The sequence below is a fragment of the Mesoplodon densirostris genome, chromosome 5 (genome assembly GCF_025265405.1).
Source record: "Mesoplodon densirostris isolate mMesDen1 chromosome 5, mMesDen1 primary haplotype, whole genome shotgun sequence".
In the NCBI taxonomy this organism is placed as follows: domain Eukaryota; kingdom Metazoa; phylum Chordata; class Mammalia; order Artiodactyla; family Ziphiidae; genus Mesoplodon; species Mesoplodon densirostris.
Genome location: NC_082665.1, coordinates 20,213,442 through 20,237,096, shown reverse-complemented (window position 1 = coordinate 20,237,096; position 23,655 = coordinate 20,213,442).

The window sequence follows — 23,655 nt, the reverse complement described above, 5'->3', positions numbered from 1 at the left end:
TCCCTCCTTCCTATCCCTATACACTTTTGATGACCTTGTTTACTAATAAAATCCCTAGTCATTCTTCAAGGTTTAGATGATAATTTTCCTTCTCTATACATCTTCCACTCTGAATTTTAATAGAATTCTAGCACATAATCTTATTCCCAAGACATAAGAAAGTCCCTGGCAAATAAGAGACCTTGAATTTATGCAGTAGATCAAAAAAAAAAAAAAAAGTTTAGATTCAGAAGTCCTATATTTAAAGTTTAGCTTTCATACGTATCTAAAATTAAACTAATAACTCCTTTTCAGGAAGTGTTTTTTGCTTCATAGGAAACAGAGCCAATAACAAATTTCTTGAAAGAGTTACATGAGATAATGCAGCGAAATTACCTACCTTATAGGACAATGTGGACGTTCTATAACTGATTGTTACTACCTCCAATATATTATTTTTCTGTCCTTTCACATTTTCTTAATAGTAACCAATAGTTGAATAAATTAAAATCTTAAAATGTCCTTTCTTTGTGAAACTACATCACGAGTCAAGATAATTACTTTTCTAGAGAGATAGTGGGTATAATTCATACTCTGAAATCTATCGATACTTGGAATTTGTTTTTCTCCTGTTGGAGGAGGTCATCAAGAGGACATGGCTGCTAGTTGCCCCTTGGGCTGGACCCAGGCACTTAGAGGCTCTTCATGCCCTCCCTTGTCCTTGGAATGTCCCTCCCACAGTGGGAGATATTTTCAAGGATTCAACCTTGAGAGAGCAATATGTTGTTGAGACTATTTGGATGGGTACATGACTGAACCCAGTTAAGACCTCTGTATATAAATGTTTAAGATTCTGGCAGGTGGGTACAGAGATCTACTTGCCTTTCAGTTGTCCAAGACAAGCTTCATATGTATGTTCCCTTGTTTATTAAACCTGTCACCAACCAATCTAGAGTGGTCTGCCTCTTTTTTTAGTCTCTCCTTGCCCTCTCTCCTATGGGCTTCACCTTGGAAATTCCTGAGTTTGTGAACCAACTCTCCTACAGTGTATTTAGCATTTTATCTGTTATTGAATCCATATTATGTCAGAAACAGTGAGAATACAGTAGCTTCTTCATAAAACATTTTGGTCTATCATTCCTGTATTATTCTAACTTCTCTCACTAACCTATAATTAGAACTGTCTGCAGCAACATGATGATATATACACTACAGTAACTAAAATAATTATTGTAGGAAACAATAAAAGAATTATAAGTTTGCTTATAGATTTGTCATTTTTCTACTTTTCTTCTTATACTCACCTTCCTGTCATTGGGAGTTTGAAGATTTTGATCATTTATAAGAAAGTTAGTTAAATTGTTAAAATCCAGGCGTTTTCACTAGTCCCCAATCTAGGCATTAAAATTCATTAAGGTGAGGTTTTCTTCCACAGTGAACAGTTGGTATTTATTACAATAAATAGCATTTAGCCTCTAGGGAAATTTGAGTACCTATTTTTGATCACAAATGTTGTCTAAATCTACATAATGGAAAAGATAGGATATCAGAGAGTGTAAGTTTCTTCTAATTGGAGGTACAAAAGGATATTCAAAGGGCCTTACTGGAGAACTAACTGGAGAACCAGGTTGAGGACAAAAGAATAAGGAAAGATTATTAAGCAGACCTGGGAAGAAAGCTGTTTCTGACTGAAGTAAGAGAGAGAAGCCAGCATATTCAACAGTCTTTTGCCTTTCAAAACAACCACAACTTATTTGATTGGGACAGCAGTCTTCTGCAATAACTATAGTCTTTTTCAAGGTTATCAGTCTGGAAAGGGAGGGGAAATCTAGATAGTGGAGTAGAAACACCCTGAGCTTAACACCCTCAAAAAAAGCTCAAAACTACAACTACTTATACAGAAACTTGAGCTGAGAGTAACCTGAAGACTAGCAGAAGGGCACTTCTACAACCAAGGCTATAAAGAAATAATGAGTGGATAGTGAAGAAGAAGCAATATAGTCAGGACCCACACCCCTAGCTGGTAACCCAGAAGAGGAAGGTGATATCACAGTCTTATAGATCCTTCCTAAAGAGTGAGGGGTCCAAGCCTCTGTTAGGCACCCCAAACCTTGGGCACTGGGGAGATGATTGTGTTTAATGGTTTGAAAACCATGGGTCTTACTAAGACTGTAAGAAACCAAGACTCTACTCTTGAAATGTGCACAGACTTGCTTACTCCCCGTCCCAGTACATAGAAGCAGATTTGAAACAATCTGTTGCTCTGTGCAGCCTGTCTGGACCATCACAGTGCTCCCTCAAGCACATACCAGGCTCTTATTTCAGCACTTCCTACTCTGGCACTGATCCCCACTAAGGCGAAGACTGCCATTTCCATTGCACACATATGCACCTGAGAAAAGGAGAGCTAGCTCAGAAATGTGTCACCATCCCCTCGGGACCAAAGACCACCTTTAACCAAAGGAGAGACTGTCATTACCATTGTGCACACAGGCACACTGAGGAAAAAAATAGAGTCAGCTCAGAAGTGTGGCTCCAAATCCTTGGGCCCTGACCCTGCACCAACCAAAGCAGGGTTATATCTTTTCTGAGAGAAGCTCAACTCTTTCAGGCCTTTTGTTCCAGCCTAGCCCTAGCCCTCAATAGGGTGGAAAATTCCAATGAGCCTAGGAGAAGCCACAGCTCACACCTGGCTCTGGCTTTAGTCCCTCAAATTCCATCCCTATCTCTCACTAAGACAGCAGCTGCCAGCACACCATGGGAGATCAGCACACCAGATTCATGAATTGTTGAATAAAGAAAATTTGATCTTTACATTTACCCAGTTGAATTTTGTTTTTTCACAGTATAATAGCTTTAAATTGTCCATTTAAAATGATAAAACAAGAACCAAAAATGTTTCCAATTCAAATTTTAATAATATATTAAAATATATTAGGTCTGCATAGTTAAGTTAAAAGCTGTCTAAGTGAAAACACTTACTTTGAAATGTTAACAACAAATATTAACAATTTTCAACACTATTATCATACCCTCTAGTTTTGATTCCTCATTTTCTCTTTTTAGAAGGAACTTCCTATTTACATGGTTAGGTAAAATGATAAATTTGTGGAGCAGTTTCAAAGCAATAATAATTATGCCAGTATTATCACTTCATGAAACTTGTAAATCTTTAATAGCATGACGAGCCACATATAAAAGTCACTAAAATGCACTAAATGTGCATTTTAGTTGCAGATTTTAAAAAATACCTTCTAGTGCTATTTCAATATAAACTGATGTAGTCCATGCTACAAGCCCTGTCCCATAAGCCAAAATTTATTTTTAATACTTTTTCCTTGAGGATATTGATTCCCAGTTACTTGCTTAGTGATATGATTCTGTAATGATTTGGTCTCAAAACCACACAAGTCTCAAAATTCTCTGAGATTTATTAACCTCTTATCTCCAGACTGATGCATCATTGGCATTTGAACATGGCTTAAGGCAATTTATATTCAGACTAAGTAATGCAGAGAGTGAGGTAATTATTCCTGTTAGTTATCTACATTGATTAAATTCACCTTCAAGCTGCTCTTGTCTCCAAATCATTTGATGAACAATGTACACAGGTAAAAGATCCAGTTAAAATTGTAATTCCCTCAATTCCCTAGGTAATACATTTTTTCCTTCATAGGAAGAGAGCTCATCTGAAAGATCAAGGCTGGAAATGAGTAAAGCCTGTCTTTCACGTAATTCAGTGATTCTCAGATTTCACGTGCATCAGAATCATCTAGAGAGCTTGTTAAAGGAGAGATTTCTGGGCTCTACTCCTGGAGTTCCTGATTCAGTATGTCTAGTATGTTCAGATGGGGGCTGAAAATTTGTGTTTCTAATAAGATCCCAGGTGATGATGATGTCCCCAGGTGTTTTAGGCACCATAGTTTAAGAACAGTTGACCTGTGCTACTACTGGAGAATTCATCATGTATTTATTAAGTTGCTGACCTACATTCCTATTGTATTTCTCCAATTGTTTCTGATAAAGTATTGACTGAAATAGTCACTTGACTTTAAAATAGTTTAAGACTTTTTTTAGAATGTTGAATCAGTTCTATTCAGTAGGTTCCCCATTAAAAAAATGTAATATAAACCAAAGTTGTTTAAGAAACTCTGCAGGACAGCTTTTGTGAATCAATTAGGTAGACAGATCATCATATTAATACTTTCATATGTCTTATTGACAGAAGTAATTGGCCACCATGGTCTGCTTAAGAAGAGGAAAGCTGACTCTTGTAAATAGGAAATGACATATCTACATACGTGAAAAGAGGCTGAGGGCAAAGTAAAGGGCACATCTAACCACAATGATGCATCTTATGTTGCATCAAAGAACATTCTAGGTTTAATTAATTCTGGGACTGCTCAGATTTCTTCCAAGGTGAAGTTGCCACATAAAATACAGAATGCCCAACTAATTGAATTTCAAATAAATGAGTATTTTTTAACATAAATATATCCTAAATATTACATGAGGCATAATTTACTAGAAATTATTAGTTATTTATATGAACACTAAATTTAATTGGATGTTTTTATTTACTAAATCTGGCAACCATATTCTACTTGGACTTCCTCATATGAAAGGTTGGCAGGAGCAGTGTGGGTATATGTATCTAGTTATGAGTAAGTGTTTCCCTCCTCCCAAATATATCGTTGTATGATGCAGTGTTTATCAGTGAAACAAAACTCTTTTGAGTATTGACACATTGCACATTTGCTAGAGAACCTGAGGAAGAAAATCTCCAAAAGGGAAAAAGTTACTAACCAACCTCCAGAAACACTTGTGTGTTTAGAAAAGTCAAAACTAGCCAGAAAATCTGGAAAGCCAGGCATGTATACATCTGCCAGAGTAGGAATGTAAAAGAAAGCTAGTGGAGAAGCTTATAGAAAGCTCTCGTCTCTGCCTTTGGAGGTGAGCCTTTGGGAACCAATGATATTATGGCCAATTGGTGATTAGACATATAGGATAAAGATCAAAAGGTAAAAGAGCAAAGTTGGAATTGGAGATGGAGTTTTAAGAATGGTGCCCTATATTGCTCTTATTATCAGCCACTGTTATAAGTTGTTAAATTGTAAACTTCCAATTAGTAAGGAGATCAGCTTAACTGAGTCCTCACAATTGTGTCTTGGATTGTTATTTCAAAACACTGAAGATTTTTAGCTTTATCTACATAAATAAGTTTGAATCAAAGTCAATAGGAAAAGTAGAGAACAAATACAGAGCCAACTGGTTTCTCGAAAAAGGTAGGGGGGGTGCTTAATTTGTGTGTGTGTGTCTCTGTGTGTCTGTGTGTGTGCCATCTTAACCTGTACTTTCTTATGGAAACAAGAGTAGAAGAAGCTGAGGTGAAGATATTTAACTTCCTCATTGGCAGATGTTTACTGTTGTTGAAAATAAGAGTCCCTTTGTAACTTCCACTTCTCCTAACCCTTCCATCTTGACATAATGCCAAATTAATATTCTACATATAAGAACATAAAATAGGCCATAGTCTATTGAAAAGTTTCATTAAATTGACTAATCAATCCAAAAAACCATTAAAGTCAGGCAACTAGTTTGGATTTCCGTGCTGTTTGAGCAGCCTAGATGCTCTGCCATAGTAGACTAACCCAACACAGCAATGGTTGTGTTCATTCTGAGTCTGCAACATAGTCCTTTCAATTTACTCTCTCAAGTAGGAAAATCAGTCAAATAGCAAACTATTTCATAGTTAAATTATAATCAAAAATCATCTGAACAACTTAATCCTCTACATTGTTTTTACTTATATATATATATAATATATATATATATATACATTATATATATATATATTATATATATATATATATACATAATTTTTTTCCTAACTAAAATTCATAGATTTAGTAAGTATTTTAAAACATCTAGTAGTTTTATCTTGTACAAATGCACAGAATATATGTCAGTTTAAGAAATGCTAAAACAGTTAAGATGACAAGAACAGCAAGAACTTAGGTTTATTGAGTTTCAAACTGTACACTTCTAAACAATTTTGCATTTTTTTTAACCAGATGCCAGTTTCTCAGAATAAGCAATGACTTATTTCATGGGTGGAGCCTTTAGCACAGAATAATGTGAATCACCTGATGCTTCAATGATACAGAGCGTGTCTTTAATTATATTATATCACTTAGTGTAGAAAGAGCATGCTTACAAAATAGTCTCTTTATTAGTGTTGCTCCATGACTTTCTATATAAACTGAAAGTTTCTCTGGAATAAAACATCGGTTCTAAAATGTCTGCAACACCATTTTCTACCATAATGTGATCAAAGAAATGTCACAAGCTAGACTAATTTAGAAGATATTATGAAATTATTAACTTGTTACAATGTTTCTGAGGTTTATTTTATTGTCTCTACTTTTTCTTATACAAATAATTATACTGTTTCACTATTAGTGATAAGTTCATAAGTACGTTCTAACAGCGTTTTTTTCTGTAAAATTTATTAAGCAATTTATTAGTCTTTAAATCAATGTAGAATACAAAGAAAAGCATATATGTACCTTTTCCATAGTGCATAATTCCTTTAAATATTTCCAGTCTATCTCAGATTGAATGATAGGGTATTAAAACAGCAGCAATTCATTAAACAAGCTACTCTTATCTGTACACTTTTGCTATTGATTACCAGTAAAAGAATGACTCATTTTGGAGGTAGTAAACTTTGGTTACTTAGCAACAAAAGATTAAATTCAAAGATTTGAGATAATGCAGAGGAGATAAACACAGGTGTATATGACTAAAGTCCATAAAATATTTGTTTGAAATAGAAAACTGCAAACTGCCGTGCATTCTACCAACAGTCCTGAAGCTCGTTGGTGGGAGTCACAATTTATCCCCTGCTTTTCCATTACCCCCAATTCATGGATCCCCACTAAAGTCCAGGAGCTCTTCTCTAAGCTGTTAGATGGGAAAGTGAAGATTTGTTTTCCTATATAGGTAGCTTCCTGAAGACTTATGCCTCACTGAGGAAAACCCTAAATGGAAGAGTATTATAAAACATATATGAGGCTTTATCTTATTCTCTTCATTTCTGATAATACCTCAGATTTAGAGAAACATGACCTTAACTTAATCCTGCAAAATATTAACTTTCTCCATCTTATACAATGAAAATTAATATAACATTGTTTTTGTTTAAATAACTACATTGCTTTTGAAATATATATCTTCATTTATATATGTTGTTTTCAGTTTGTAATGGGCAGATGTAAAGAATGTAAACACTAGAAATATAATGATTAAATTACAATATTTAATGAGCTAATGTAAAAACGGGATTGAAACATAGAAGAGGTCATCTCTGTCCTAAGATCACATATCTCCCTGTGGTTTTAACATCTTCCAAGAAAAGTTCCATCTTATCAACCTTAACATGTAAGCAGAAATGAAAGAAAGCATCTTTGAATAGTGTCTACATCTATCATATGTTCTAGCTTTATATCAGTAAACTCGCTTGTATTAAAAAAATATATATACCAGTGATTTGTTACTTCAACAAAATATACATGTAAGAAAAAGTTAATGACTTATGGCACACATTCACCAATTTAAGACTTACATATAATTTGGAGAAAAAAAAATAGATACTCTGGAGGGAGTATCATAATAGCCACTATTAGTTTCTCTGCTTCCTATTAAACCTTCATTTTTAACAAAAGTAATGAAACAGAAAAATTAACAAATGGGTCTCCTTCAATGATGATCTCAACAGATTTTTTTAAATTTACTTTGGAATACAGCCATAAATAAATAGCAGAAGTTTTGTTTTTTGTTTGTTTGCTTGTTTGTTTTTAAATAAAACAGAACCTAAGAGGGAAGGAAAATCTTTGAATTATTTTAACGGTAATTTCTCCAGAATGTTTTAAAATTAGAATAATCTAGTCACAGTTGATGTTCCTTTAGGAAAATTCCTTAAACTTACTTCTTTTTCTATTTTATAAAATCATAGCATTGTTTTTTTGGTTAAATGAATCAGTGTGTGGATACATATAGATATAGATATTTGCCCTCCAGGGCAGAGTTTGAGGCAGCACAGATATATAGACAGAACTGGGTCAGTAGAAGTTTTGGATCCTCTGTATACCCAGGCAGGAGGGGCAAGGTTGACAAAGCATTTGTAGGAAAGTGACTGGAATTTTCAAAATTATAAAGCCATAATTTTTACCCATAGAGCCATAGATATATGTACAGGCAGTCAATCTAAGGTATCTTCTCCTTGGAGGAAATGAGTCTGAAGGACAGTTCAAGCTAGAACATCAACAACCTCCTGCCCCCTCCTGAGAGAGCAGACCAGTCAAGTGCTCTGAAGAATGGGAAGGCGCAAGTGTGGAAGTCTTAGAAATTTTGGTCTGACTAGTCAAGTTGGCAGAGCCAATGATGCCAAAAGCTGCCCTCCAGGGGATGGTTGACAATCAAGACTTTGTCACTGATAGTGGAAGTACAATTAACTGATTAATCAGTCCCTTCCTGAGAAATAAAGCCATGATATGACACTCTCAGGTTTACATTACTGTTAATGTTTGGACTGTGTGATGAACAGAAGGGAGAAGAGAAAGAAAATATTTAGCAACACTTTTAAGTAAAGGTCATTTTATTTTGTTGTTTTAACTTTAATCTATTTGGAAATTTAAAATTAACAGATTTCTTTCCAGGAAATACATAACAGTGTTGAATTTATATTTAAATTAGGGACATTTTATGTTACTGGTGTTTTACTCTTGGAGAAACTTTATGTTGCCATTTATTCATTACAACACTTTTAGTGGGTTTATTGGATAACACAGATAAGAGTTTAAAAAGAGTGAATTTTTCGAGTACCTTTGGAATTAAATAAAATGATTTTTTTTCCCTAGTGGCAAAAGATAAAGTTCCCTTTGTTAGCAATATGGAAATATATGAAGAAGATGCAGTATTAGGTTTTAGAGGAGTTACTGCAGGAGAGTAGAACTGCCCTGCAGGAAGATCATTTCTGCTTGTCAGGGGCTCACTGGCCTCAGAGGCAGTAGACTTTACAGCAAAGACCAACAGACTAAGAGAACAAAACTGGAGAGGATGGGGCTTCCCTGGTGGCGCAGTGGTTGAGAGTCAGCCTGCCGATGCAGGGGACATGGTTTCGTGCCCCTGTCCGGGAAGATCCCACATGCCGTGGAGCAGCTGGGCCCGTGAGCCATGGCCACTGAGCCTGTGCATCCGGAGCCTGTGCTCCACAATGGGAGAGGCCACAACAGTGAGAGGCCCACGTACCGAAAAAAAAAACAAAAAAAAACTGGAGAGGGTGTTAGGAACCAACAGTAGGTTGGAATGGTAGGTTCCACTCCTCAGGTAGAATTCTCCCTGCTTCTCTTCACCCTTTATTTAGTTCTCCCCAGGGAGTTCTCCCCAAAGAAACTTGCCTAATTGGTGAGTTTGAGAGAAGAAACTGGACATTGGATGATCAGCTATTCTTTTCATCTCTTTTTCAGAGCTTTGCCACATTGAAGTCAGCATTTATTCAGGTCTTCTTTGTTCCTACATGAAAGTTTTACAGGAATCTGTAATCCTCAAACTTTCCCTGTGACAAAGGAAAAGTAAACGTAATTCATGCCCACTGGCCTCCAAGTCTAAACTTCATCCCCAAACCCAACATTTAGCAGAAATAAGCTTGATTTTTTTTCTTCATTACCCTGATTTCTACTGCTATTTGTCAACAGCTGCAGAACTTGGAGTTATAAGTTACAGTTATAATTCAGAATTCAATAGCAATTATAACAATGACAATTGCATGAAAATATTGAAGTATACATCTCATTCTTTTTTGTTTGCTTGTTTTAATCTAGAGCGTTCTAATTCTGCTTAATGGACACTTTCTTTTAATGCTTACTGTTTCAGCTAAGTATTAAGGCTACTATAAACACTTCTGTCACTTTTCCAAGTGTTCTGAAACTATGTAACTCAGGTTGTGACTTGAACCCAGCCAAATCCCAGGTTGGGACTTGAACCCATGATCTTTCAATTAGAATCACTCACCTGGTGTGTGGACTTATTGAGGCTCAGGTTCTTTGTGTCTCAGTGGAGAAGGAATTCAGAGAGAGACAAAGTGATGGACAAGAAGTAGATTTATTAGTATAGGTTGCTTGTGAGAGATGCAAGCGGGCAGGCAGACAGGCTCTGCCCAGAGGATTAAGTGGGCTACATTTTTATAATCAAAGGAAAGTGGTGGTGGTGGAGAGAGAGACTGCCTTCTTCCTCACTCTTTGAGTAGACATCAGGCTTACATCACTAGCTTCTCCTTCTTATGGGTCAGGAGAGTGTCTGACACAATGTAGTCAAATTAGTAAATAGCGCTTACTCAAATCAGCAGGAGAGTAGTAACATATATTAAAATATGTTGAATGACCTCAGGTTTCCGTACAATGAGGGTCTCCTACTTTGGAATGTCACTTTTCCCTTAAACTCCTGTCCTTGGGCTTAAGGGTCATTATCTTGCTGAATTCGACCAACACAATGCAGGCCTCATTTTTTTTCTTTGACTTAATGACCTGGGACACATCTCATTCTTTTATTTATGGCTTTATAGTTAAGCAAGCCTGCTTCCTTCCACAATGTTCTGATAGCTTTCTCGAGTGATCATTAACTTACACTGGTCTCCCAAATTTCCCTAGGTTTCCCTCTCTATCTATAATCCCCTACTGGGACTTCTATAACTACCTGTATAACTATCCTATACTATCCCTATCAGTTCCATTTTCAGTTACTCCATATTATTTTCTGTATATCTGTATTATATCAAGAATCACATTCATTTGGCATGGCACATTTTCATACCTGTCTTTATTTTGTGGTTATAATTGTTATAGTATTGGTCTCTGTAACACAAATCAAAGGTCATAAACCAAAGCAGATATTCATAAATGTTATTCAATAAATACATTTCCCTAAATTTTAACATTTCTTCCCTATGCAGCTTTTACTTTTAAGCGTCTTCAGCAGAGTCTAAAACTACTTCCTAAAGGTCAAATCTGTCACTACCTCAAGTTCCCCTACAAATTAAAATAACAAAAGACAAACTAGGGGAAAAGACACATAATCTTTACTAGTATTTAGGTGCACAGGAGTTCATAAAAAAAAAAATTGAAGCTCATCAAAACAGTTAGATCCTGGGGCTTATATACCCTTTTAACAGAGGTTTGTATACCCTTTTAACAGAAGAAAGAAGATTTGACCTTTAAGGGACAATAAATTGTGGGAAAGTGACCAGAAAATATATGGGGAAACTAATGGAAGATAAAGTCTATTTTAGTCAGGTCTGTTTATGCAAACTCATCTTCGTGACTCTCTGTCTTCAAAAATAAGAGTCACCCATCTCTCCCTGGTGACGGTGGGTGTGTGGCACACCTTCCTCAAAGGAAAATTTATGCCCTGCTTTTAGGCAGATATGAGGAGGGCAGAGAACTCTTTCTGTGTCTGTTGATTCTCAATTTCCTTCAGCTCAAAACAGTTCTTATTCCTGAAACAGAGCAGGACCCTACGATCCTTGCCCCCCATGTCCTCAGCCTGCCTTTTGTGTGTGGAAAAACTTTAGCTAAAGAGTAAGTTTAATCAGAGGAGTGAGAAAATGCAGAAATAAAGGAAAACAGACAAAGGAGACGAAATAATAATAGTTTAGTCATTAAGCAAAGTCAAGGACTTTTAGTTCCTTCTCAAGGGCTATAGATATTCTGAGCCATATCCTATGAGCTGTCTTATAGATACTGAAACCTCCACCAGGTGGAAGAAGTTAACTACATGATGACCAGACTGTAGTCATGACATAAGCTGCCACAATTCCAAGAATTGACCTCAAAGAAATGGAAATAGACTGACCTGGAACTGAAGATTAACTGTACCTAAAACAATCAAGATGACGCTGGTCAGACCACCACACAACCAATTTCAAGATGACTGTCATAGCTGACTGTATTGTTTCTGCATGTAGCCCCCTCCCTCTGTCTATAAAACTCTTGCACCCTGATTGTCGGTGGCGGGGAGTCGGCCTGTGGACAGGCGTCTGCCCTCCCCCCTGGTTGCCGACCTCCAAAATAAAGCAACCTTTCCTTCCTAACAACACTTGTCTCTCGAGAATTGGCCTTTGAGCAGCTGGAGCTGGTCTCGGTAACATGCCGAAGTGACATATTTTTGCATGGCACGTTCTGGACCCCTTCAACAGAGTTTACTGATACTTGATGAGAGTCCGAAAGCCCCATATTAGGGGAACACAGGATAATGTTCTAAAGACTCTAAAGTCAAAGTAACGTTTTTCTCCTCTTAACACATACCTTAATTTCTCACTCTCCTCTTAAATCATCTTTGGCTATTTTCAAGTTTAGCATTTTTTAAAAATTTTCTTTATCACATGCTTTAGTCCAGTATTTGGCACTATATTTTCACTATTGTTATATTTTAAAGTAATTTAAATATTCCATTTCCACTTTGAGATTGCATTAGCCCAGGTTCCCTTGAAAACTGATTCTGAGGGGAAAAAATAAAAGCACAATGTATTTTGTGTTTATATGCTAACACTTTAATGGAAGTGCAATCACAATGGGAAGAAGGAAAGAGTGAAAAAGGGAAATGAAACAGAAGTGAGAAAAAGTCAATTAAAAAGGGGGTCCACCTACCTGCTCATGACTTTGTAACAAGAGCAGCTGATTGCTCTCTCTCATAAATTACCTTCAGAGAAGATGTACAAGCTGCTGCAGCTCCAGTCCATCTTAGAGTGGAGGAAGGAACGGAGGAAGGAAAAGACCATATTCTATTTGTCATAGCTCAACCACAGGGCAGCAACCCTCATGCATTCCAATTATTGGGTTGGCCAAAAAGTTCATTCGGTCTTTTCCATAACATCTTATACCTTCCATACATCTTATATCAACTGGCTTTCAAGACATTCACGATGAAATTTAGATCTCAAGACAGTGCAGTGGTCTCCACAGCACAATGAAATGGGTTGTACATTTAAGGCAAATGAATAGAAACATGAAATAATTATTTAGATATAATGTTAATTTTCACAGTCAGAATAATTAATAGGGGCTTCCCTGGTGGTGCAGTGGATGAGAGTCCACCTGCCAATGCAGAGGACACGGGTCCGTACCCCGGTCCGGGAAGATCCCACATGCCGCATAGCAGCTAGGCATGTGAGCCATGGCCGCTAAGCCTGTACATCCAGAGCCTGTGCACCACAACAGGAGAGGCCACAACAGTGAGAGGCCTGCGTACCACAAAAAAAAAAAAAAAAAAAAAAGAATAATTAATAGCTATTAATTTTTCAGTTAAAAATATCTCTGAATAAATAGTGAGAAAAACTTTCAAAATCTCTACTCTCTACCTTCCCTAGAATGTAATATCACAGTGTCTTGAAGCTGAGAGATGTGTGTAGAGCTAGAAGTGTGCTTTTTGTGAATAACACAAGTGTCCAAAGAGTCAAAATGAATTAAAGACCTAAATATAAGGCCAGACACTATCAAACTCTTAGAGGAAAACATAGGCAGAACACTCTATGATATAAATCACAGCAAGATCCTTTTTGACCCACTTCCTAGAGAAATGGAAATAAAAATGAAAATAAACAAATGGGACCTAATGAAACTTAAAAGCTTTTGCACAGCAAAGGAAACCAGAAACAAGATGAAAAGACAACACTCAGAATGGGAGAAAATATTTTCAAATGAAGCAACTGACAAAGGATTAATCTCCAAAATTTACATGCAGCTCATGCAGCTGAATATCAAAAAAACAAACAACCCAATCCAAAAATAGACAGAACTAAGTAGACATTTCTCCAAAGAAGATATACAGATTGCCAACAAACACATGAAAGAATGCTTAACATCATTAATCATTAGAGAAATGCAAATCAAAACTACAATGAGGGGCTTCCCTGATGGTGCAGTGGTTGAGAGTCCGTCTGCCAATGCAGGGGACATGGGTTCATGCCCCGATCCGGGAAGATCCCACATGCTGTGGAGCAGCTAGGCCTGTGCATCATGGCCGCTGAGCCTGTGTGTCTGGAGCCTGTGCTCCACAACGGGAGAGGCCACTACAGTGAGAGGCCTGCATACAGCCAAAAAAACCTACAATGAGGTATCACTTCACACGGGTCAGAATGGCCATCATTCAAAAATCTACAAACAATAAATGCTGGAGAGGGTGTGGAGAAAAGGGAACCCTCTTGCACTGTTGGTGGGAATGTAAATTGATACAACCACTATGGAGAACAGTATGGAGGTTCCTCAAAACACTAAGATAGAACTACCATATGACCCAGCAATCCCACTACTGGGCATATACCCTGAGAACACCATAATTCAAAAAGAGTCACAATGTTCTTTGCAGCTCTGTTTACAATAGCCAGGCCATGGAAGCACACTAAATGCCCATTAACAGATGAATGGATAAAGATGTGACACATATATACAATGGAATATTACTCAGCCATAAAAAGAAATGAAATTGAGTTATTTGTAGTGAGGTGGATGGACCTAGAGACTGTCATACAGAGTGAAGTAAGTCAGAAAGAGAAAAACAAATACCATATGCTAACACATATATATGGAATCTAAAACAAACAAACAAAAATTGGTTCTAAAGAGCCTAGGGGCAAGACATCAATAAAGATGCCAACATAGATAATGGACTTGAGGATACGGGGGGGGGAAGTGTAAGCTGGGACAAAGTGAGAGAGTGGCATGGACTTATATATACTACCAAATGTAAAATAGATAGCTAGTAGGAAGCAGCCACATAGTACAGAGAGATCAGTTTGGTGCTTTGTGACCACCTAGAAGGGTGGTATAGGGAGGGTGAGAGGGAGACACAAGAGAGAGGGGATATGTGGATATATGTATATGTATAGCTGATCCACTTTGCTATAAAAAAGAAAGTAACACACCATTGTAAAGCAATTATAGTCCAATAAAGGTGTTAAAAAGAAAGAAAACCAAGTCAAATGGACCCTCAGCTTCAAATGAGTGTTCAGATACCTGTGCGTGTTAAATCACATTGATGGTTTAATTTCAATCATTTTGGGAGGACTTGTTTATTAACTAATATATTTATAATTTCCTTTTAATTTAGGAAATTTTAAATTAAATCACCAAATATTATAGAACCCTAATCCATTAACAAGTAAAAAATGTTACACAGGGGATTTAATCTCTTTGCAGTATTAATAACTTTTATCACATAAGCATTAATAGAGATACAATTTTTTTCAAACACCAAAACCCAAGAATGCTGCCTTTCCATCAATTTCTTTTGAAAGTTATAGTTCATGGAGCACCATGATTACCATTTTTCTGATAGTAGAAATATAAATGAATAAATAATTACCTACTTCAGCATTAAAATATAAAGTTATTCCCATGGAAACCTGACAATGTATAATTAGGGGAAAAACTGACTTCAGAAATTGTTGATGTGATATGCAATTACAATAATTATTTTTGTTTCATAAGTAGCTTATCATTTTAGGGCTATTGAGTACACAGCATAAAATTCTCACATTATTTATGTAATTCTGATCTAGTTCTTTTAATGATAGTGCAAAATTCTAGTCTTATGTTTTTGATTTTTTTAAATACTACTGATAGCACAGTAAGATGTCCTACTCTCAACTTCATAAAAGCAGAAAAACATAACACTCATTTATATTTTGGATTAAAGTGTGAAAATTTTTAACTTTAAGGATTAATTTTCCTATAACCGAAAGCTGGCAGTAATTGGAAGTGTATTGATAGATTGCTATAGAAATGCTCTGAATATGTGTTCTATTAAATGTTGCCTTATATTCTATAACCATGCAGATGCAAATGTATATGGGGTAGCTAATTTATTTTAATAATTCACATCATCAAGACATAAGCAAATTAAAATAGTATTCTATGGACTTGATATTTCATGTAAAAAATATTATGATGTGTTATAATGCACTGGTTGCAAAACATCCAATACCATGACTGTTAAAATGTCAGAGTGTAACAAATATCATAACTGTCTTTTATTTTTGTTTTCACTAGACCCTTATAATTAAAAAAAAAAACAGTGCTTGCTTTTACTTTCTTGACAATACATTTAGTAACAAAATGCATCATGGGAAAAAATATCTACCTCTTAAAATGCTGTTATGGTTAGACATGCCTAACCAAGAATTTTCAGAAGGAAATATATAGCTGATCCCTAAATAAAAGGAATTAAATTTAGTAGAAGCATTTAAATGGTCCTGACTTCAATTTTACAAAAAAAATGTATGATTCATTTAGCATCCTTTATAAAAGATTTGATGTTACAGGTGAAGGAAATATTATTTAAAAAAGAAAGAAAGAAAATATTTTCTGTGTAGCTACTCATTATTAAATCAAGTGTTCAGACATACTAGATGAGATGATACAATCTCTTATGAAGGCATTACACAAAATTTATTGAGCTGTTGTAATTTTCAGGTTTGTTTAGTGCTGTCTTCAGCATCACTAAATCTGCATTTCAAGTACAAAGGTTTTAAGAAAGGATTGTTTATACATACATACTTAATTACTTTTAAGAAAGGTGCATGGTCCTGTAGGAGCAACATTTTTACCTAAGAATTGCTAACTTTGTAGTATTACTACTTGCTTAAGGATTTTAAAACTCTATTTCAGGGAATTTAGCATCTGTATGTTTTGAACGAGGTATGTTCTGAATGTGCCTTGCAGCATTGTAATTCAAACATAGGAATCTTTGGATGGGAAAGAGTTTTTATCCTTTTTAATGAAATGTTAGGAAGTAATTTTGTAGGCTAACATTAAAATTATAACATTTTGAAAGGTATTATATTTTCCTGAAGTAAAATCTATGGTTCTGAATCTATAAGTGTGATTGTTTTTGTTTGTTTGTTTGTGTAATTCTTAGAAGAAATTCAGAGGAAATAAAACAAGTCAAGTAAAAAATATTTAATTTTCTTTCTTAGTCCTCAGAATATTAAACACTGATTATGGAAAAACAAAAAAAGAATAGTCAAAACAATCTTGAGAAAGAAGAACAAAGCTGGAAGTATTAACATTATGCTCCCTGATTTCAAATTATGTTTCAAAGCTGCAGTCATCAAAATAGTATGATACTGGCACAAAAACAGACACATAGATCAAGGAACAGAGTACAAAACCTAGAAATGAACCCATGTTTATATGAGTAATTAATCTACAACAAAGGACACATTAATATACAAGGCAGAAAAGACCATCTCTTCAATAAATGGTGTTGGGAAAACTGTATAGCTACATGCAAAAGAATCAAATTGGACTACTTTCTCACACCATACATGAAAATAAAGTCAAATGGATTAAAGACTTAAATGTAAGACCTGAAACCATAAAACTTCTAGAAGAAAATATAGGCAGTAAGGTTTTGACCTTGGTCTTAGTAATATTATTTTTTGGATCAGTCTCCTCAGGTAAGTGAAACAAAAGCAAAAATAAATAAATGGGACTACAGCAAACTGAAAAGCTTTTCCATAGTGAAGGAAACCATCAAAAAAATGAAAAGGCAAGCTACTGAATGGGAGAAGATATTTGCAAACAATATATCCAATAAAAGGTTAATGTCTCAAATATACAAAGAATTCATACAGCTCAACATAAAAGAAAAAAAAACTGACTTAAAAATGAAATTGAGCTATTTGTAATGAGGTGGATGGACCTAGAGTCTGTCATACAGAGTGAAGTAAGTCAGAAAGAGAAAGACAAATACTGTATGCTGACACATATATATGGAATTTAAGAAAAAAATGTCATCAAGAACATAGGGGTAAGACAGGAATAAAGACACAGACCTACTAGAGCATGGACTTGAGGATATGGGGAGGGGGAAGGGTAAGCTGTGACAAAGTGAAAGAGCGGCATGGACATATATACACTACCAAACGTAAGGTAGATAGCTAGTGGGAAGCAGCCGCATAGCACAGGGAGATCAGCTCGGTTCTTTGTGACCACCTGGAGGGGTGGGATAGGGAGGGTGGGAGGGAGACGCAAAAGGGAGGGGATATGGGAACATATGTATATGTATAACTGATTTAATTTGTAAAATAAAATTAAAAAAAAAAATGGGCAGAAGATCTGAAGAGACATTTTTCCAAAGTAAATAAAGGAATGGCCATCAGGAACATGCAAAGATACTCAACATCACTAATTATCAGAGAAATACAAGTTGAAACCACAATCAGATATCACTTCACATGTGTCAGAATGGCTATTATCAAAAAAACAACAGATAACAAGTGTTGGCAAGAATGTGGAGAAAAGGGCTTACCTGGTGGTGCAGTGGCTAAGAATCTGCATGCCAATGCAGAGGACATGGGTTTGAGCCTGGTCCGGGAAGATCTCACATGCCATGGAGCAACTAAGCCCGTGTGCCACAACTACTGAGCATATGCTCTAGAGCTCGTGAGCCACAACTACTGAGCCTGTGTGCCACAACTACTGAAGCCTGGGCACCTAGAGCCTGTGCTCCACAGCAAGAGAAGCCACCACAATAAGAAGTCTGTGCACCACAACGAAGAGTAGTTGCTGCTGGCCTCAACTAGAGAAAGCACGCACACAGCAACGAAGAACCAACGCAGCCAAAAATAAATAAATAAAATAAAATAAATTCTTAGAAAACATTAAAAAAAGAGCAATGTACTTAAAAAAAACGAATGGAGAAAAGCAAACCCTCATGCACTGTTGGTGGGAATGTAAATTGGTGTAGCCATTATAGAAAACATTATGGAAGTTCCTCAAAAAATTAAAAATACAACTAACATATGATTCAGCAATTCCTCTCCTGGGTATTTATCTGAAGAAAAATAAAATGCTAATTAGACAAGACATATGCACCCTTATGTTCATTGCATTATTATTTATAATAGCCAAATATGGAAGAAACCTAAGCACCCATCAACAGATAAGTGGATAAAGAAGATGAAATATATAAAACATGATATTACCCAGCCACAAAAAAGAATGAAATCTTGCCCTTTGCAACAACAGTGATGAACCTAGAGGGTATTATGCTCATTGAAATAAGCCAGACAGAGAAAGATAAATACTGTATGATTTCACTTATATGTGGAATCTTAAAAACAAAACAAATGAACAAACAACAAAACAGAAACAAAGTTATAGATACAGAGAACAAACAGGTTATTACTAGAGGGGAGGGAGATAAATAAGTGAGGAAGATCAGAGGTACAATCTTCCAGTTTCAAAATAAATGAGTCAGTGTGGGGAATATAGTCAATAACTATGTATTATCTTTGTATGGTGATAGATGGTAACTGCACTGATCATGGAGATCATTTTTAAGTGTATAGAAATATCGAATCACTATGTTGTATAACAGGAACTAACATCAGGTTGTAGGTCAATTATACTTCCAAAAAACTCACAAAAATAAAGTTATAGAAAAAGAGATCAGATTTTTGGTTACCAGAGGTAGGAGTTGGGGGTGCTGGGGAACTGGAGGAAAGCTGTCAAAGGGTACAAACTTCCAGCTATAAGATAAATAAGTACAAGGGATGTAATGTACTACATGATAAATATAATTAACGCTGCTGTATGTTCCATATGAAAGTCGCTAAGAGAGTGAATCCTAAGAATTCTCATCACCAGGAAATTTTTTTCTATTTATTTAATTTTGTATCTATATGAGATGATGGATGTTCATTAAACTTATTGTGATAATTATTTCATGATGTATGTAAGTCAAATCATTATGCTGTAACCTTAAATTTATATAGTGCTGTATGCCAATTCTATATCAATACAACTGGAAGAAAAAATATTATGAGTGGTCAGAAGGCAGACAGACATGGTATTGATTCTACTAGGTAAATAAAGGATGGGAAAATCATTACATTTTCCCTTTTATTTTGACCGAATGAACAAACACAGCCTATAAAATTATGTTAAACAAATTTTTCTCTTTCAAAATCAACAAAAGATCTTTAAAACTTTGATGGATTTATGTATTACAACTTCACCTGATCTTTATGGCTGCTGAAATTATAAACTAATCAGATAACACCTCTCTTATCATCTTCTCTTGACAATATTCCTTGATGACAGGGTTATAGAGGACTCAGAATCACATTTCTATTATCCAAATACCAGACAGAAACATGCTCAGTTGAAAACCTAAAAGAAAAGTGTTTTGTCATTTTGAGGCTTGTTGGCCTAAATAGAAAAGAAAAAATAATAAATTTATTTTTCAAAATGGATGTTTCCCAACATCACATAATAAACACTCAGAAATTATTAGTTTCTAAGAGTATTATGATCGTGCCTACTCTTGCCCATTGGATGGGGAAAATATTTATCTTAAATGCTCAATAATCATAGCTTATTATGATTTGACTAGGGTAGCAGAGAAGTTTATGAGAAGTAATCAATAATAACAACTCTGATAGTAACAAAAATGATAATACTTTATAGAGGTTAAGGATATTTGAAAGAGTGATGATAATGTTACATATGGAATCTACATTACACAAAGAAGAAAGTGATATCAGAAGATGCTTTACATCCTGAAATTATTGTGAGGATAATGGCCTGAGAGGTCTAGTGAAACTGAATGATTGTGACAGTAATTTTCTTGAGCAAGTGAGATGAAGGCTAGGATATTGTAGTTGGGAAGAAAATTTTCGTAATAAAAGTTCAGACGTTGCCCAAAATCTGGAGGTGACAAAACTGGAGAGTGGTGATGGCAGTAGACAGCTGAGGTGGAGGGGGAGGAAAGACATTTGAAGATCAGATAAGCCAAGAGACCTGAGTGTTGGTTAATCCCTGTGGAGGCTGAATTCACAATGATTAATGACAGGTATGGGGAGAGAGGAGGACAGAGTCTTCAATGAATTAAGTGAAGTTACCATAAAGTTAAAAGTACAGAGTTATTGGACTTTTAAATCAAATCATTCAGGTTTAAAAACAATCTAGAAATTGAGGTTGTAAGTAAAACTGCAGTTGCTGATTGAAGAACTGTAAAACAAAGTAATCTCCACATCTCTAATGTAGAGATAATTTTATTTGATTTGAGATTATGTAAATTGAAACACAGTTACTTCAACCTTAGCATGATAAAGCTCTTTGAAAGCCTTAGAATGAAAGTGCTGGAAATAGGCAAACTATCACCATTATAGATGCAAGCTTGATCCCATAATCTCTACCTGGAATGCATTTCATTCTTCTAGTTTTGTTTTTATGAGCAATTGTACCACAATACACAATTCCATTTAAATAGATATATAGCATTTAATAAAATTTCAGAATTGTTCACTATGTTTTATTGATCTAAGTAAAAGACAAAAAACAATGTTATCCTTAACAAAGTGATGAAGAAGATTGTACAAAGGAAAATATTGTTTCAGTGTGGATTCCTTGCCAAGCCAGGTAATTAAAACATACAAGCAAGTTGCTAAATCTTTTCATGTAACATAAAAACCAATACAGAAGATATACGTCTTTGGAAAGACTATCCTGTATCAGGAGTTGGACCTAAAGAGGAGATGTCATCTGGTGTCTCCAGTTTGTTACATAAGTAAACTGTGATTGAATTTGTCACAGAAAAATCTATAAGCACAGGACTTTTAGAAAGTTCGAATTACGGGTGACCATAGAGCACTAGCATCACCTGTGAATAAGAGAAACTTCTGCTCTAAGAGCCTCCTGTTTCAAAACTTCTCTAACTTTTGTGTACTCTGTTTCTACCTTCTCACAGTTTCTGTCAGTCCAGCACAAGCCATCGTCTGCTTAGAGAACAAAAACAGGATGAAGAAATCTTGAGTACAGAATCAAAAACAAGTGAAGGAACTTCCCTGTAACTTAAAATATTGTTCATTTTCTTTGGGTTCCTTTTTAAATATTGGCTGGTATTAGGTAGTATTGTAAAATGAAACATGTAATTAAAAATATGGTTTCATTGCTTACCATCCATTCTTGGAGTCCTAGGCTGAAAGAGAATGTTATATATATATATATATATATATATATATATATATATATATATATATATATATATATATATATATATATATATATATATATATATATATATATATATATATATATATATGTATGTATATGTATATATGTATATATATGTATATATCAGCTAGAAAACATATGTTCAGGAAAGTGATTTTGAAAATCCAGTTTTATTTTCATAGATTTATATTCCTACTAGAGAAGTTTAGTCATTTCTTGACATAGCAAAATCATTTAGCTTTAAATTGTTTTTCCCCTTTTGTGTGGAGGTGGATGGATTTCTATGTAGCAAAAGATGATATCTCCCACTTTTTATTCTTTGGATTACAACAATGAAACAACTCAGAAATTTATCAAAGAAAGGGAAATACACTGTGTAAATGTGTGGTGAAAATAGGAAGACTTTGGTTGAAACTTTGATTAAAATAGGGTTGACATCATATAACTCTAGCAACGGTGTTATATTAGAAGCCATTTATCTGATAACATCATTGTTTTAATTCAGAATCACAAGTGTGAGGGAGAGCTGTCTAACACATGTGCATCTGTCAATCTTAATGCTTTATGATTGCTACAAATACATAATTAAGTGAAGAACTGCTAGTCTTCTTTTGTGGTTAGTAGATAGATCATAAAATGTAAAATATGGAATTGATTTGACAGAGTCTAGAAAATAACAATGCCATATTAAAGAACTCTGGTACTGAAATAGATAAAATTAAATTTTAATTCTACCTTTCCCACTTACAAGGTGTATAATTTTGAGAAATTCAGTTAGTTTCCCTAAGCTCAGGTTCTTCATTTGTAAAATACCATCAGACTTATAATTTGTAGGAATTAAATGTGTCTTGTATATAAAATATGGCTTGGCTTGCATGAAGTAAACCTCAATAAATTATGTATACATAATAGTATATGCATTTATATGTATACTTATATGCATATTTGTAAATGCCTTCATATGACTAGATGGATATTCAAAATAGGTTTTGCTCATTGAATTTACATTGCCAAATAATATTATTCTACTAAATAGCTTACTCCATTAAAAGGACATATGCAAAACTCAAATTAAGAGAGCTATTTCTTAAATAGCATACTAAGTATATGAAGGAAAGTTATCATCCACGTATCTTACAATTTTCAGAAAAACAGTTAAAATTAAGTTGGCAAAAGAAATTTATCAAGTAAATATATTGTGAATCTAATCTTTTACTTTTTTGTATCTACGTTGCTGCATGTTTTTTGGTGTTACACTTTTGTATGTCCCTGGGTCACTACAAAATATAGAATTACCTGCTAAAGCACATTAAATTACTCTCAGTATGGTTTTAAAATATGCTGTAATATTGCCTTAATCAGACTCTCTCAATAACCATAGCAGCTCACTGTACAGCTGTTAGATAAAATAATTTTTGTCAATTACCTCAATGTTTAGTTGATTTCAGAACTGTGCACATCTAGGTCACTGATAATTTTCTAGAAATGGTGTCTGTAAGTCTGTAAGTTTACAGACTCACCATGCCTGTAAATTACTTATATTTAAGTCTAATATAAATAAGTAGCTGCTTTCCTTAATGAGCAATTTTATACAGAAGTA